At 32.4% G+C, this 18,212-nt stretch overlaps 1 pseudogene; it reads right to left on the bottom strand.

Annotated features, from left to right (window-relative positions):
- The window catches only part of LOC149539040 (transportin-1 pseudogene), a 125,274-nt pseudogene that overhangs the window by 45,973 nt on the left and 61,089 nt on the right, over positions 1–18,212 (bottom strand).

Here is an 18,212-nt window from a genome sequence, read left to right as displayed (position 1 = left end):
GCATTTCTTATTCAATCTCATTATGATTTATTTTTTCCCTTATTGAGTTAGATTTCTAATTTTCTTTGTGTCCCATAAGTTCTATTTATTCTTGTCAAATTCGTTCCCTAATGACTTCATGGTTGTAATTCCTAATACTATCTCACATAGATGAAAGTTATCTTAGGTTTCAAATAGCTCATTCTACAACTCATTATAAATATATGACCATCTTAAATTTTTTTTGATAATGCAACAATCTGTCACAATTGTGACGACCTATCAGATGGGTAGTTATCGTTCAAACAACATTATTTTCACATGTCATCACAATTGCAATAGACACCACCCATGAATGGTGGTTTCTTGAATGGTGTTGTCATTGAACACCGTTGAACATCATTACTATTATGACATACCTTCTAGAAGATGTTTGTTGGGCTTGCAATAATGCAATTAGAACTATAATAGTTGTGTAAAAATCTATGTCAACATAGTTGCCATGATAAACCATCAAACATATGATGGGGTGAAGAGGAAGTCTTTGCCCTATTTTTCCAAATTGTGAGGGCTTTTTCCATCACCATTGTGATCGACACCCTTGCCATTGCAATTTACAATAACAAAATTCTGACACTCATTCAAAGAGGGCCAATTTCTTGTACTGTCACTCAAGCGACAAGTGATCATCACAATTGTGATGGCTTGCCATCACAATTTGGGCCCAAATATAGTAGTGTTATAGCTCATAATCAAAGTTATGACTCAAATGAATATGAATGGGATTCTCTTTCTATCGCATCTCAAAAAGTTGGAATAGATGTTGTACATGACTATACTAACCAAACTAACGTAGTTGATGAGTCTTTTGTAGTGTTTGATGAGTTGAAATCTCAACTTTATTTTACTTAGAAATAAGGGGGGGAGGGGGGTGAATCATTATTTCACAAAATTTTTCCCAACTATGGATATCTTTTATAGCCTTAAAATATGCACATGTGAATAAACTGAAAAGTAAACATAACAATAAAAAATGCAACTCATAACACCTTTATTTGTTAACTAGGGAAAACTTGGTTAAGGGAAAACCTCAATGGGGATGGTACCCACAAAATGATCCACTAATCAAAGTATCTTGTGAAAGATATTGACCCTATTAGTAGTCTATTACATCTGTATATTATCTTGACCCTTATTAGAGGACTAGGCCTTGTTAGAAGCCTCAACCCTATTAGGAGATGTTATTACAATTATACAACGTATACAAGATGAGTCCATTTCTCAAATATGCTATATATAATGATATTTAGTACACAAAAGGTATAGATACAAAAACCTCTTTCCAATCTTGATATCTTCAATATTTGATTTGACCTTTGTAGCTCACTATACAATCTTCACATAAACTACCTCTTACTACTCTAAAAATCAAATTTACATCACATAACAATAACATAATCATCACAAATGTATTGCAAACTTTACAACTAAACATTTGTCCTTTATATCATATATTTTGTTTTGTTAACCTTCATACCATAACATGTATCCCAAAATGAAAAATTGACTTTTGCTAGCCTAGGGTTAACAGTCTCATTTCATCATGAATATTGCTAATCTTTTTCTCCAAGTGAATCACTTGAGCATCTTCATTCTTCAACTCATTCATTACTTTCTTCAACTCATCTTCTTTTCCTTTGATCTATGTTGTGAAACTATTCATATATTCATGTTCTAGTGCACATTTCTCATACAATTCTTTTCCTTCATGTACACATCTTTGCAGTTACCTAATGTAAGTATCTAAGTTATCTAAGCCATTTTAAATGTTCTAATATAATTTTCTAAACATGTTGGCATCATGCTTAGCTTGTGCTTTGACTATAGCTATGTGAATCATAGTCTTAAAATGACTATCAAATTCTTCTAAGACTTTTACTACTTTCTTCTATGGATTATCATCTCTGATCTAAATGTTCATTAAAATTTCCATATTCACTGTCATATTTTCTAGAATTTCTTTTGTTTCTTTTATTCCTGTTCTCTTCCCCACAATTCTATTGGTGACCAAAGCTAATGTTTTACTAAGCATTTCCACTTCAGGATCCTCTGTTGGTGTTTATGGTGTAGAGCTCATCATGCTAACAATCAATAATTCCAGTGGAGACTTATAAGACCTTGGTATTTCTCTGCTTGTTCCTTAACTCGACTGATCAATTGTATCTCCACAATAGTCTAACTATCATCAATTGATTGTTGTACTTCATTTATTTTCTAACTCATAATTATTTCTACTCTATCCTTATGTGCTTTGGCTAGGGTACACATAATGATGTTACAAGAGTAATTACTTTCAAACTATCTTAGAACTTATGATCAACTTTCTTGAGTTCATTTGCTAAAGTAGCCAAATCTTCATCATTTTTCTCTTCTCCTCCTCCTCCTCCTCCTTTTCTTTCAACTTCTCTTCCTTTTTCTTCTTTTTCCTTCTCCTCATCCTCAAAATTGGTGTATCCAACCAAATTGTCAAAAATGACATCATAATTATTGAAAGGATCTTTAGATGTATCCAAAGTAATGTTAGTGCTATCAATATTCATAGTATCTATACTAATTATGGTTTTTGGTATTTCTTATGTGGTAGCCTCTAAATATTTCATCACAAGATCTTTATTTTCTATTGTTGAAGCGATAGGGGTTGAAGGGTTAGCTTTTTCTCCTAACACTATATTCTCTTCCTATATTATGGATTCAAGAATATCTACCTCTATTGTCTTTGAGGATTCTTCAATTTCATTTCTAACCTCTTCTATCTAGGCTTTGAAAATAGGATAATTGAGAATCTGATCCATAAGCATCTTAATATCTCTAATGACTTTATCTTTTAGTCCTCCCATAATCCTTATTACCTGCATTGTATCTCACACATGTGGATTTAGAAAATGCATTATCCTTTCAATTTGGGAATTGTTCTTCACATTGAAACATCTTCTTATTACTTCTTCTCCTAGGTTCTCTTCATCTTTCTTCAGCTATAACCTTTATTTATTTATTCTTTCATATTGTTCCTTACGTATTTTACAATGAATTGTAAGAAGGGGTTTCTTGAACATTATCATATATTGTATCACAGTTACATATAAGTTTCTTTTCTCATAAATTGGATATCTGTCATAGTATTGCTTCATTTTTTAAAGGTTTCCTTCATTCAGTATTGAATCATTAATCTTTTAACTCTAGGTTTCCAAGAAGTTTTCTTTTTGTTGCTTTACTCTTCTTTTGGTTTCTATCATGGAACTTCAAGGGTGACAACTTTTTCTCTCATCTTTATTCCTTCATAAGTGACTATAAATTTTTGTTTTCTCATTCACCCAATAGTCATTTCCTTCACTCTTTTTGGTCTAGGTGCTTCTATTGGTTCTTGTTTTACTTCTACCAACCTCACTTACCTTCTTATGCCTTTTGATGAAAATGACAGAACTTTTATTATACTTACACTGTCTTCTTCTTCTCTAGGCTAAATAGATGGAGGTGAGAAAAAATTTAGTTGCACTGGTGCAACCATTTCATATGGGGTAGAAGATACTTTAGTTGATGGTTCTACAACTCTAACTCCCATATCAGATGGTGTTTATTGTAATGGTGTGGAGCTAGGGTCTACTGTTTCCAATGGTGGAAAAAATAAGATATTATTCTTTCCTATTTGCTTCATTCCAAATATAGTTTTCTTAACTACTGCAAAATCTTGTGGGGTCATATTAGTATCTTTCATGATCTTCTTTATTGTACTATCAACTTTTCTCTTTGCATATTTCTCAATTTTATCAATAAGATGCCTCCTATACAAGTTTGTGATCTTGTCCATGTTGCTTTTGTCATTGTTCCAATCAACAAGGGGCATAAATGGAAATCTCTTCAATAGGTGGAAAAATATATATGTAATCAAATACTAAAATATAAACTATCCATTTTTAAATTTCTTTATCCTTTCAAAGTTTTCAATCAATTAGATTCTTAGGATTTCAAATAGATTCACTTGGGTCTTCTCAATACACATCTTATATGTTGCATGTACAAATGTTGTTGCTATTATCATGGAACTTCAAGGGTGACAACTTTTTCTCTCATCTTTCTTCCTTCATAAGTGACTATAAATTTTTGTTTTCTCATTCACCCAATAGTCATTTCCTTCACTCTTTTTGGTCTAGGTGCTTCTATTGGTTCTTGTTTTACTTCTACCAACCTCACTTACCTTCTTATGCCTTTTGATGAAAATGACAGAACTTTTATTATACTTACACTGTCTTCTTCTTCTCTAGGCTAAATAGATGGAGGTGAGAAAAAATTTAGTTGCACTGGTGCAACCATTTCATATGGGGTAGAAGATACTTTAGTTGATGGTTCTACAACTCTAACTCCCATATCAGATTGTGTTTATTGTAATGGTGTGGAGCTAGGGTCTACTGTTTCCAATGGTGGAAAAAATAAGATATTATTCTTTCCTATTTGCTTTAATTTTTCTTGCATGGAAAAATTAAATTATTAGAAAGGAAAAAAAAAAAAAAAGAGGAAAAAAAAAAAAAAAAAAAAAATTGTGGAGGAGAGAGAAAGTGACGAAAATGGAAGGAAAAAAAATTAAAAATAGAAAATAGGAAAAGTGGAGAAAGGAAAAGGAGATTTCTATTTTCAAGGCGCATAGGTGGCGTAAAAAGAAAAATAATAAAAATAGTTGTCATTCCATTAATCAAGGTGTATAGGTGGCAATTTAGAAGTTTGTGGAAAGATCCTTAAATCATGTATTTAATATTTGTTGGGTGCTTAGTTGTATTTGGGTGGGAATTTAATATTTATTTAAAGGTAGTTGTATTTACCTTTTATCCCACATTGGTTGTGTTTGTAATGTCTTGGGTTAGAAGTGCCTATTTAAGAAAGGCCTATTATCATTTGTAATCAAGTTCAAGAAATGGAAGCTCTTCTAATGGAAGTTGGAGAAATAGAAGCTCTTCAAGTAGAAGCTCTTCGGATGTAATTTCTTGTAGAAGCTCTTAGCGAGCAATCTCTCTTATATTGTAAGAATTTGGAGTTTTTCCATTTGGAGAATATTCTAATGAATTTCAAGTATTAATGGAAGTTTTATGAAGCATTTTGTCATCTTTCTTGTCTCCATATTATTGCATTTTTGGTTGTGAGTTGGTAAGGGTGGTGTTTGCCCCTCATCAGTGGTATCAGAGCAGGAGTTCCTGAGCGTGCGAACAGATCGCCGAACGTGAGGCAGTTTGCACCAGGACCTTGAGTTGGGTGAAGTTTGTGAAGAAGTTCTTGATTGTGTAGACAGAGCACCGACTGTGAGGTAGTTTGCATGAGGTTCTTGATTTGGATAAGATTTGTCTTCTAAAGACTTGATTATGGAGAAGAGACAGACGAAGATGACTTTTGTGATTGGATGGATTCTGAGGATTCCTCGACTTGAGAAATTTAGAGCAAGAAATCAACAATCATTGCTAGTTGATTTGCAGAAGCAAGTGAAAGAATTAGAAGTTGAGTTGTGGAAACAAAGAGCATGTCACCAGAAAAGAGATGTTGATAATTCCTTGGACATGGAAAAGAAAGATGATCCAGTGGAAGAGCAAGCGGATGAAGAGGAAATTATTTGCGAACCTAAAGTTGAAGAAGATGAAAGACAAGAGGAAGAGCATAAAGATGACAAGATTTATGAACCTGAAATAGATCAAGATGATGTGAAGATTGCAGCAATGGAGGAAGAATATAGTGCCTTAGTTGGAGATCAAGCAAGTGAAGTAGTTACATGCATTTTTGACGACATGAAAGAGGCAAGTGCAAATGAATATGTCAAAGAGGTAATTTTTTACGAATCATGGGATGTTGTCTTTGATATGAGTTTAAAAGATATTAATGATGGTTTGCATGAGGATCTTGTTTGTGATGCAAAGGAAGATTGGTATGGTGTTGCTGGATTTAGTACAGGTGTGATTAATTCAACAAGATTGGATGAGAATGAGAGTTATACTTGGATAGAGTTCATTGCGAGGGAGCATTTTCAGCAGCAAACAATTGTTCCAGCCAGTTGTTGGAAAAGAAGAAAGAAGGAAATATATCGGCATCGGATACTTGTTCCAGCTATGTGTTGGAAGAAAAGAAAAAAAAACTTTCAACAGTGGCTACTTCATTTTGTGAATCCATATTCAAAAAAATTTTCCTACCATGGGAGTCGGATGCAGGAGCATCATGCATCAGCAAAAAAAAAAAAATGTGGAAGATTTGCATGTTGGTTTTTCTTGTCCCTATTGAGTTGGAAGCTTGTGGTGAAGATGAAGATGGTTGTATATCTTTCTTTTGGCGTTAAAGTGTGGGACACACTTTTCTATCTACCAAGGGAGTCTGATGCAGGAGCATCTTGCATGGAAAAATTAAATTATTAGAAAGGAGAAAAAAAAAAAAAGAGGAAAAAAAAAAATTTGTGGAGGAGAGAGAAAGTGACGAAAATGGAAGGAAAAAAAATTAAAAATAGAAAATAGGAAAAGTGGAGAAAGGAAAAGGAGATTTCTATTTTCGAGGCGCATAGGTGGCGTAAAAAGAAAAATAATAAAAATAGTTGTCATTCCATTAATCAAGGTGTATAGGTGGAAATTTAGAAGTTTGTGGAAAGATCCTTAAATCATGTATTTAATATTTGTTGGGTGCTTAGTTGTATTTGGGTGGGAATTTAATATTTATTTAAAGGTAGTTGTATTTACCTTTTATCCCACATTGGTTGTGTTTGTAATGTCTTGGGTTAGAAGTGCCTATTTAAGAAAGGCCTATTATCATTTGTAATCAAGTTGAAGAAATGGAAGTTGGAGAAATGGAAGCTCTTCTAATGGAAGTTTGAGAAATAGAAGTTCTTGAATTGTAAGCTCTTCAAATGTAATCTCTTGTAATGGATTTCAAGTATTAATGGATGCTTTATGAAGCATTTTTTTTGTCATCTCTCTATCTCCATCTTGTTGCATTTTTGGTTGTTAGTTGGTACGGGTGGTGTGGCCCGTCATCAATCTCTAGAACTTGAACATAACTTAATAGCCATATTATTACTTACAAATATCACATAATTTTTTTTATCTTGCTTATGGCTTTTCATTTTCCATTATAGGTTTTTTTTTGTTCTTAATTATAGTCTTCATTACATATTTCTCATTTAGTGGAATCAAACCTTCAGTATTCAAACTGGTGACTTCATGAATTAGGTTAGCTAAAATCTCAACTACATTATCTCCTATCCAAAAGTTTTTATCATGAATTCTTCTCAGGATAATATTGGTCCAATATTCATTATTAACTCATTATATAACATACATCTCACTACATTATTTTGAACTAAATGTTCAAATCCATCCTCAAATGACATATCTTGTTTGTAAATTTTGTCAAATTCACCAGAAATGTTTCCTTCACTTACTATCTCAAATTTTAATTTTGTGCAACTTCCCATATCCTCTAAATACAATACTCTATTAGGGGTGTGCAGAAATGCAATTGTAGGGTCATCCTCAAAGTGTCGAATAGGGTTTAGCTTAATCTTAGGTCTTGGGATGTCCTCAACATTGTGAATCATTGATCCTTCCATTTCAATTCCTCAAACACTTAATCTTACTTCACAATTTAATCATACAATATTGAAAAATACCTTTAATCCATGATTTAGGACTTGTTGAATTCTCTTTTCATTTCTACTTCAATATAATTTAGTTCACTCTCAAATTCTCTCTCAAGGGTTTCTTAACTTTTTGCATGATCAAATGTACTCAAAATTTTAATTTCACCCTTCAAATCCTTTCAAATGTACTTCTCCATTAATTGGGAAAGTATGTAGGCTTCAAAAAGTTGTTCCTATTAACTAGTGAACATTTTTTCCTTTGCGCACTCACATATGAACTTAGAATCTTATGGGCACTTAATCATAGATTCCTTTCATCCATATCTACCTCATATTAAGTGTGCAAATATTAACTCTATCATACAAGGGTTAGATAATTTTTTGATGCTAACTTCCCTCTCTTTGCTATGAAATAAATTGCTCAAATAGATAGGAGTTGATTTACAACTATCATTGACTTCAACTTGTTTTCAAATGTTTCACCTAACTTCTTCTCTACCCAAACGTGTGAACTTTTTGGTGTCTTACCTTTAACAAATGTTTCATTGAGGTTTTCCACTTGTTCTTTCACATTTTCTTTGTGATCATTACTACTATTCTCATTCTTTCTGATATTATTCACATTCCTCCTAAAGTTTCATGTTCTCATGATATTTGTCATATTGTTTGACATTATCACATTGTTTATCCAAAAAAATTATTTTATATCAATTGTTGTTAAAAATCTGGCATGTTATCACATTGTTTCCATATCTTAGTCTTGGCTAATTTATCTATAATCTACAATCTCTAACAATATATCCAAATTTTTTGCACTTATAACACATTATTTCATTCCTTACAATATTGGTTCCTCCAATATCTCAACTAGTTGCAAGTTTAGCACATTGATACGTATTATTATTAAATTGAGGTACTCTACACTCACAACCTCTATATCCATAACCATAAAAAAAATATAACAATAACAATTTGACACCTAGCTTAGTCACTATTTGACACCTAGCTTAGTCACTATTTGACACTAAAGAATTATTTGAAACTAGAAATTCAAGTAATGGTGATGGAGTAGTTATAGATCTACTAGGAAATAACAAAATCCTAAATGAAGAAGTCAGGGGACTAAAAAGGGAACATGAGATTCAATCAATAAGGATATGTGAAGTGACCATGCAAAAGAAGGAATATGAGGAAGACAAGATTTTCATTGAAGAAGACAAAAGAATAATGGTAATTAGACTAGAAGAAAGTTCATCTAATGTGCATAAGCTTACAAACACTCAACTAGACATGATGAATCAACTGATGCTCAAAAATTAGGAGTTGAATAAAAAGGATCTGGAAATAGAAAATCTAAGATCACAAAAGGATTTATTGATGAATGAACTGAAAAATGAGAGAACTTGTGGAGAGATTCAAAAAGCCTAATGAAGTAATCAAATACTTTGAAGAAGTGATGAGGTCATATGGAAGTACTTTTTGATTAGGACATTTATCTACTAAGCAAGGAGAGTCATCCAAGAATGGAGAACTGAGAAATGTAAAGTCTAAAGGCAAGCCAATATGTTATCATTGTGGAAAACTTGGTCATACTACAAACATCTATAGAATAAAAAATGGTATACAAAACCCTAAACCTAAGTTTATTGGTTTTTTTTTTAGTACATGAAATAATGACATCAAATACATAAGTGTAGATCAAGAATGAAGAATGCATCTACTACACCTAGATTTGAAGGCTATTGTTACAATTGTTAAAAAGTATGGACATAGAGGATATAAATTTAGATCATAGTAATAACATTATTGGAAGAACCATGCAACTAAAAATGTGTGTTCCAAATGTCACAAGTTTGGGCATTCAAGAAAACACTATAGGAATCAAATACCAACAGAAAATAAAAATAACACCAAGGGTAAATAAAAAGTGGACATTGATCAAACAAAGAAGGATATGAAACAAATATGGATGAAAAAGGAAGAAGATGTAAATAATGGAGTTGAGATGAACTAAATATTTAATGATATATCTTACATTAGTTCCAAACATAAAATGTGCTAAAGTTCATGTTTGCATAAGTGAAGATGCATAAGAATAGATTCAATAAAGGTCTAGTACAAAAGAAATCATTTATACAGATAGTGTCAAACATTAGTAAAAATATCTTTTTCGATCGAGCATTACAATATGGACCGAGTAGTTTAGATGCTAAACTAGTGTATAAGCCAAGTTAGATAGAGTAAGCTAGCTTCCACCTACCTAAGTACACAACATTAATGAAGACCCTAAATCAAGTAGAAGGAAGTATTTATCAAGTTTTGAAAACATTGTTTCACACCTTGCATACAAATTATGAGAGCACGAAGTGATTTACAAAAGAGATACTAAGGAAATTAAGAGAAAATCCAAGACAAAAGCTTGATTAAGTGAAGATTTAAGTGGTGTAAAGTTATCCAAAGAGAAGAAGCTTTGAACCCTAACACACAAGACATTGAAACTCCATCATCCATAGGAAAGAATCAAGGAGTAGAGGTTAGTAACACTCAATTGTTGAGAAGTGACGCTTGTCCTCTACCTAAGTTGTGTGCTATTCTAGAGATTGTAATGAAAGGTAACTCAATGGGCATGTTATCTTTGATACCACCTAAGGTAATCATGATACATAATGTGTAAAGTTGCTACATGTGCAAGTTTGGAGAAGTTGGTGACTATGATATTTGAGAGGTGTATGAGAAATTGTGTAACAAAGGAGTTCTAAAGGATGAATTAAAATTTGATGAGAAGAAAGGGTTAACTCCTACCCTAGAGTTTCCAAAAAAAATTTAAGATCAAGTGGATCAAGGTTGTACTAAGCAAGATCCATGATACAAAATTATGGCTACAAAATGGCCAGTTGAGGTAACCAAGAAAATGATTTACAAGGGTACTGGTTATCCCACCCTAGATAAGAACAAGACTTTGTGATGTCTGAATTGTGAGGAATTTGAAGCCAACACAAGGGCTGAGTGGAATGGATGAGGGTTGTCCATCTCAAACATCTCTAATACATTGATTGAATTTGTAGTGAGTGTAATTTCTCACAAATTATATCAATCAAGTAGATTGAATAGTGTATTATGTATGGAATTCAACTAGGCATGGAATATTGTTATGAAAGATCATGAATATGATCTTTCTCAATTGCAAAAAATTCAATTTGCAGAGAACCTGATATCCATCAGGAAGGAAAAGAGTTCTACATATAAGTTTGGATCACTTATCATATGTATTTTCTTTTATGTTCATAAGTATTTTCTTGGTATTGGCAATATAGTTCAAGAACAAGGAAAACTAGTGATAAATCAAATTAGTGAACATATAACTCAATTTGGAGAGAATTTTGAGAATGGCATGGACACATATTTTGAGGAATTCAAATAGAGAATGAAGACAAGGATAAGAATACCAGACTAGTTGGTAATGAAACATTACAATGATATATTCTTTTTAGTGGACACAAATAACACATTTGTGTAGAAAATGAAATTGAGGAAGACATGGTTACAAACATTTGATTACGAAATAGATAATGATATGGTTAGTGAAAATGTTATTGCATTATTAAAAAAGAAATCGATACTAAAGCTGAACCTTTTGGAAAATATGAAGAATCTAAGGAAAGAATTACTCCTGACATCAAAATAGCTTCTAAGGAGAAGAAAATAAAAAGAATTATTGAAGACCTAGAGGAAAAATTAGGCACATGAAGAAAAGGCAAGGAACCTTCGCATCTTACACAAGATCTTGGAGAAGATGAAGAAAAATATAGTGGTGATGAGGAAGAGGAAGAAGAAGAAGGAGGTCAAGGTAAAGCCCTAGTCATTGTTGCATCACCCATAAGGAAGGATAAATCTATCAAGCCTAAAGAAAAGGATGTTAAAAGGAAGATAGTGGTGGCACCCCTCTCTCCTCCACTACCAACCAAACCAAGGACCAGGGAAATAGTAGTGAGAGTCGATCCATCTACAAAGAAAGGATTAGTGAAAATTACTACACCTAGAAGCTCTAGTGCACGGAAGAAGAAATCGCAAGCCCCTGTGACCTAGAAAAAGATGAGAAGACTAATAAAGGTTAAAGAAGTTGAAGAAGATGACATAGAGAGGAAAAAATTAGATGAACTGGTTACAGTTCCTAGAAGAGAAAAGAATATTGATAAGGTATGTGTTGACCTAAGAAGCTCTATAGGTTTATGTAGCTTTAGATTTGTGAAATATGACACATTGGATACTGTTGAGAAAAAAAATTTGAGGAGGTTATGATAGATATGATGGCAAGTCATAATTTAGCTCCTAATGAAGTAGAGAAGAAGATACCTATTGATTTGTTCAATGGATTAAATAAAATATGGGAACATGAATCATTAATAGAGAAATATATTAGAGAAGACACATTAGCCAAGGTTATTCTTGATCTATCAAAGGATAAAAAGGAAACATTTTTGGAGAAGTACAGGACCTGATTTGTTCCTAAGTTTAGAATTTTTATGATTCTATAAAAGAGGATTGAAGATATAGTTTAGCATAATGAGATACTATGGAAAAACATTTTTGGGCTCATAAATAAAGAAGTGATATAGGAAAAAAAGATATTGAGATGGTAACCATTCAGGATGATCAAAGTGATGACATGAGTTCATGTGTACTGAGTCTACAATGGAGTATTTCACTAATTCATGCTAATGCTCTGGACACTCTAGTTGTCAAGCAGGAGATGCCCTTAGATGTAGATAAGGAGGAGAAAGAGGTTGTGTAAAAAACAAAATACACAAGTGTATACATCACTACCAAAGGTCAAGAATGACCAAATATGTTAGAACCTCATATTAAGGAAAATAAAATAGTGTCGAGTTCTACTATTGTTGTTTCTAGCACTAATATATAAGCAAGGTTGAGTGGTGATAACCCCTCACCATCTCCTAAAGAAGTGTCGAGAAACAACACTACTTTACCTCTCAAAGAGAAAGTAATAAAGGCTATTTCTCTATATATTTGAGTTAGTCTAGATGAATTTATTGAGATTCCATGATTGGATTTGGAAAATCTCACTCTTGAACAAACAATTTTTTTGCAAGAAATTTTGGTGAAGAAGAAGAAACAAGAAGGGCTAAGAAGGGAACATCAACAGAGGAAAGTTCTACATTATGTTAAGGAAATTTTTGTAGAAGTATTTGATATAAAAAAATATTAATGGTAAAGCCCCAATTATTTTCCATGTTGTAACTATTGTTGAACAAATAAATGTTGGAGATATTGAAGGAAATGAGAAGTTGATGGTTTGGTCAGCCAAGAAATTTGAGAATAAGGTTGTGGAAAAAGTCTCAACAACCATTATAGAGAAAAAAAATTTAGTTGCAAGAAAATGTACATAATACTAAAGATCTTATACAAAAAGTACAACATTTGTACAATATTTTGTGTGATATGCTAAGATTCACTAGTGACCATCAGGAAAATATCCATCAAATTTAGGCTGATATGTAGAAAAAATAGATTATTTCACAGTCAGCTAAATCCTTCTCACAAAATTATTATAAATTATTTTTTTCTCAAGGAAAATTAGTCAAGATTTAGATAGATGATAGAAGCATGAGGCCAAAATTGATCTCTATCCAATCCATGTTGATACCTCATTTGGAGTTTATGCAATGAGAATTGAAATCAATAGAAGATCTTATTTATGAATATCATAATCTTTCAATTACTAAAGGTTTGATTGATTTGGCAACTAGATTGGAGTTGCAGAATCACATTTTGGAATCAACAAGAACCACTTGCGATCATGCACTTTCTATGATCAACCAAATTCACAAACCATTTATTAAAAAATATGGTTTAATTCCACCCATTCAACCTCAGTAGAAGACATAAGTGACAAAAAAAGGGGGAATGTTATGATGATTACATATTTTGAATGGAGGTAATGAAAGAAGGGAATATTAGAGTTTAGAAAGAGTCACATTTAGATATCAGAATTTAGAAAGAAAACAAGGTATGACACTGAAACATTCACACTACTTAGAGTCATGTGTATATATTGTTCATTATTTTTTTATTTGACATAAGTCAATTTTTTTTAGTTCTACAAGAACTAAGTCATAGACTTAGGGGGAGTACGCATATTACCATTATAATGATGTAATCATGAAAAAATGTTTTTACCTCTAATGTCAAAGGGGGATATTATTGGTATATCTAACTATTGTTGTCTATTAATGTAAAACACTTAGTCATATACTAGGCATCATTATAAGGTCATCACTATGACCAAGCTACTCTATATTGACTAAATCATATCTAGACTTGTAAATAGACATGTACAAACTGAGCTCTATAGGAGCCAAGAAAGTTCTTGGTCATCGAGTATTTTCAGTATAAGTCAAGTCTAATATTTATAGAGTAGTTCAAGCATATTGACATCGAGTTACATAGAAGGTGCCAAGCATAGTAGAGACCAAGCATCAGCAATATGTATAGTAAATGTTGAGTATTAGAGACAGTTAGTGTCGAGCAACGCAGAATTGATATTCAAGTCAAGAATGATAAAAAATTTGAGTTTAAACAATTTTAGGCTGACATTGACATGATATTTAATAATTTTAGAGGTTATCACATGTTTTATGATGTGGATCATGGATCCCTATGTGTTGTGATTAACCAATAAGATGAAGAGGTGAAATAAGGAAGCATTTAGAATTTTTTTATGAAATCTTTAAATAGAGAAGATCTAAAACTATTTCAATAAAGACATAGATATAGGATGGTGTATCTGATAGTAATGAGAAGGAGAAAACAAGCTATTCATGTGATTGAAGTATAAATATGAAAACATTTACAAAGGAGGAAAAAGAGTTATATTATTGCATAACAGAGAAAGTGACATTGTTAAAGAAGTGAAGGAAAATAAAGATATATCAAATTAGAGATCAAATTAGATTGAAGAGAGAAGATCCAAAACCATCTTATCAGAGTAGACCGAGGATCAAGTATTGAATCAATTCTAATAGATTGAGTCAGGGATAATCTCTTAATAGAGTGGCCTTAATAGATCTTTGTAACTTTCCTAACTAAGTCCTTAATTTGTTGTACATGTGAAATCCTCTAATAGAGTAAGACCTAATAGTATTGTTAAATATTTAATAGGAAAGACCCCTCACAAGGTAGATCTTTGGATATGATCAAACATTGTAACCTTAATAGTTTATTACTACAATAGTGAAGATTTGTGGTTATCATCCACACCCTAGTTTTACCTTCACCTTGGAGGGTTTCTAGGTAACCAAAATCTTTGTGCTATGTTTCCCATAAAATGCATGTGATTGATATATTAGATATATATGTTATGTTATGCATGTATTGTACATGAGATGGTAAATGTGGTGAATGCAAGAAAGTATTGTTAAAAGGTTTAAGTGTTGTAGATCCTGATTCACCCACACTCGCTCTTAGTATGTTAGCTTCCCAATTTAGAATTCCAATAGTATGTGTGGAATGAAGACTATTAAAAGAGTCAATCTAATTAAGGAATATTTTTCCAAACCTCCAATCCTTATACCCCCTATCCTAGGGAAATATTCAATCTTATACATTTCAACTATAGCTACTTCCCTAGGGGTTTTACTACCACAACATGATGAGAATGGCAAGGAGTGTGCTATATATTATATCAATAGATCCTTAGTTACTTATGAGATAAATTACAATAACATTGAGAAGTCTTATCTTTTTGTAGTATTTGCACCCAAAAAGTTGTGACATTACATGCTAGCTCATACTACTCATTTGGTTGCCAAAATTGATCCTCTCAAGTTCCTTCTAAGAAAAGTTGCACTTACAGGTAGACTTTCTAAATGGATGATGATTCTATCAAAATTTGACATTCAATATGTCACACATAAAGCCATTGAAGGACAAGCTATTGTGGACCAACTTTCTGATTTCCCACTCCAAGATAATGCTCCCATGTAAATAGACTTCACAGATTCATCAATTATGTATGTCATAGAAAGGACTTGGAAAATGTTCTTTGATGGATCCCATACACAAATGGTGTTGGTGTTGGCATTTTATTTATTACACCTTATGGCTACACAATTTCTAAGTCTTACAAATCATTGTTCCGTTACACAAATAACATAGTAGAATATAAGGCTCTCACAAATGGTATCAAACTAGCTATTAAATAGAGAATTAGTGAGCTACACATTTATGGAGACTTGCAACTTGTCATAAATCAAATCAATAATCACTATCAAACCAAGGATGACAAGTTGATTCTCTAAGGAATTATTTCACTTTTATCACTTTTCAAGAAATTCCTAGGACTAGAAATAAGGTTTTTAAATGCTATGACTACTTTGTCATCCATTTTATGATTGCAAGAACATGAATCTCAATTATAACTCCTAGTAGAAGAGCTACATTACCCCACCTATGATTCCCCTGATAGTTGAATCATTTTCATTTTCATCAATCCTAATTATTCTTGTTATGCTATCATTTATTCCTACCTCCATGAAAAAATTAATTTATGATAACCTCACTCAGAATGAAAAATGCCAACACATTTGTAATGACTCCCATTATATCCTTGTCTTTTGTAACTTGTATAGGAAGAGTCTAGATGGAATTCTCCTTAGGTGCTTAGAGAAGGATTAATCTAAATGAGTGTTAGTTGCAGTCCATGATGACATTTGTAGGTCTCACTCTAATGGTCTTGCACTTTCTCTAAAACTTCTTAGGGTTGGTTATTATTGGCCTTCTATGCAAGAAGATGTTATATGTTATGCTAAATCCTACAAAAACTACCAAATACATGTTAATTTGATTCATGGTCCTAGACATGAATTGATCCCATCTATCATACATTGGTTTTTTTAGTAGTGGGCCTTTGATCTAGTTGTAAAAATACATCATAGTTCTTCAAGCAGAGACAAGTTTAGTATCACTACTACATAATACTTCACTAAATGGGTTGAAGTTGTACCACTTTCTATTTCCATGAGAAAACATGTTTCTTTGTTCATATTGAATCATATCATTTGTCACTATGGCATTCCCTCATCTATAGTCACTGATAATGGAGGCTAGTACAAAAATAAGGACCTTAGACAACTTTGTAAGAAGTTTAAAACTAAACAACTTTGATCCTCTATCTACTACCCTTAAGGGAATGGTCAAGTTGAGGCTTCAAACAAGATTACCAAAAATACTACATAGAATTATACATAAATCTGGAAGAGATTGGCATATGCAAATCAATCCTTCTCTATGGACTTATAGGACTAGCATATGCACACCCACTAGGGATATACTTTTTTTCTTTAGTTTACAGTTAAGAAGTTGTTTTACCACTTGAGGTTGAGATTCCTTCCTTGAGAGTCTCTTTGAAACGGTTAGTTACTGATGAAGACTATAGAGCTATGAGGATACATGAGCATGAACTCCTAGATGAATGATGTAAGGTTGTTTTTTATCATATGAGAGTTTATCATTAAAAAATGTCAACTAGGTATAACAAGAAAGTTCATCCCAGAGATTTGCTCTCGTCCTTGGAGAAAATCCAAATAGTCAATAGAATAGAGAATAGAAGGGAAAGTTTGAACCTAATAGGTTGGGTCCTTATATAGTCATTGTTGCTTTTGGCTCTAGTGCCTATCATATTTCTACACTCAAGGGAGAAAAACTCCTTAAAGCCATCAATATACTACACTTAAAAAAATTCTATGCTTAGTACTCTTGCTACTCAATGCTTGTACATATCTTATGTTCCTGGAAAAAATCCAAAAAATCATATATGATGCTTAAAAAATTGAAAAAAAGAAGAAAATGTCCTAAAAAATGATCATCTTAGGAAAAACCTAACAATAGGTGCTTTGATGTATCACCCAAAAAAATCAAATATCTCAAAAATTCAAAAAAAATATTAAAAGTACTATTTTAAAAAAAAAAATCCTACCAAGTGGTGAAAACCTAGAAACAAGTGCTACTTGAGACTCTTTTCACCTATGTATATCATCATTTTGTTTTGCACTCATGATCCATTCATCTTTTGATTTTTTCCTTGCCTAGCTTGGAATTGTCTCATGTCTAAGTATAGGGGGAATGAACTATGTCCCTTATTAGGGTCTCCTTGTTGTGTTGGTGTTTCTTTGGTACACTTAAAAAACTAAAATTGGCTGAGACTTGTTTGGATTTATTTCTTTTTGTGTGTTGTCTATGGTGAATTGGTTGATAAATGCTCCCTCCCTAATATTCTATCAAGGATGTCATAAACTAGAGGACTAGGGGCATGGGACATGTTTTTCTCTTCTTTTTGCATGTGGGTATACCTTGTCAATATTAGGTGTCTTGAGCATCTTGCTTGTTCTACTTGAAATTTAGGGTCTACAATGTATCATCCTTGTCTTTTTTTTTCCAAGTGCATGCTTATGGTCATCTCAACATTTTGTGTCTCAATGTGAGCATAATCTTTCTATACTAAACCTAGGGAATTAAACTACACTATCATCTTAACCTTTACATCTGTGATGCATAGGTTGGG

This window comes from Cupressus sempervirens, chromosome 9 (assembly GCF_028749045.1).
Source record: "Cupressus sempervirens isolate cs-2001-9-10 chromosome 9, ASM2874904v1, whole genome shotgun sequence".
Lineage (NCBI taxonomy): Eukaryota > Viridiplantae > Streptophyta > Pinopsida > Cupressales > Cupressaceae > Cupressus > Cupressus sempervirens.
Note: the sequence above shows the minus strand (reverse complement) of the source record. Positions and strands in the feature narration are given on the sequence as shown.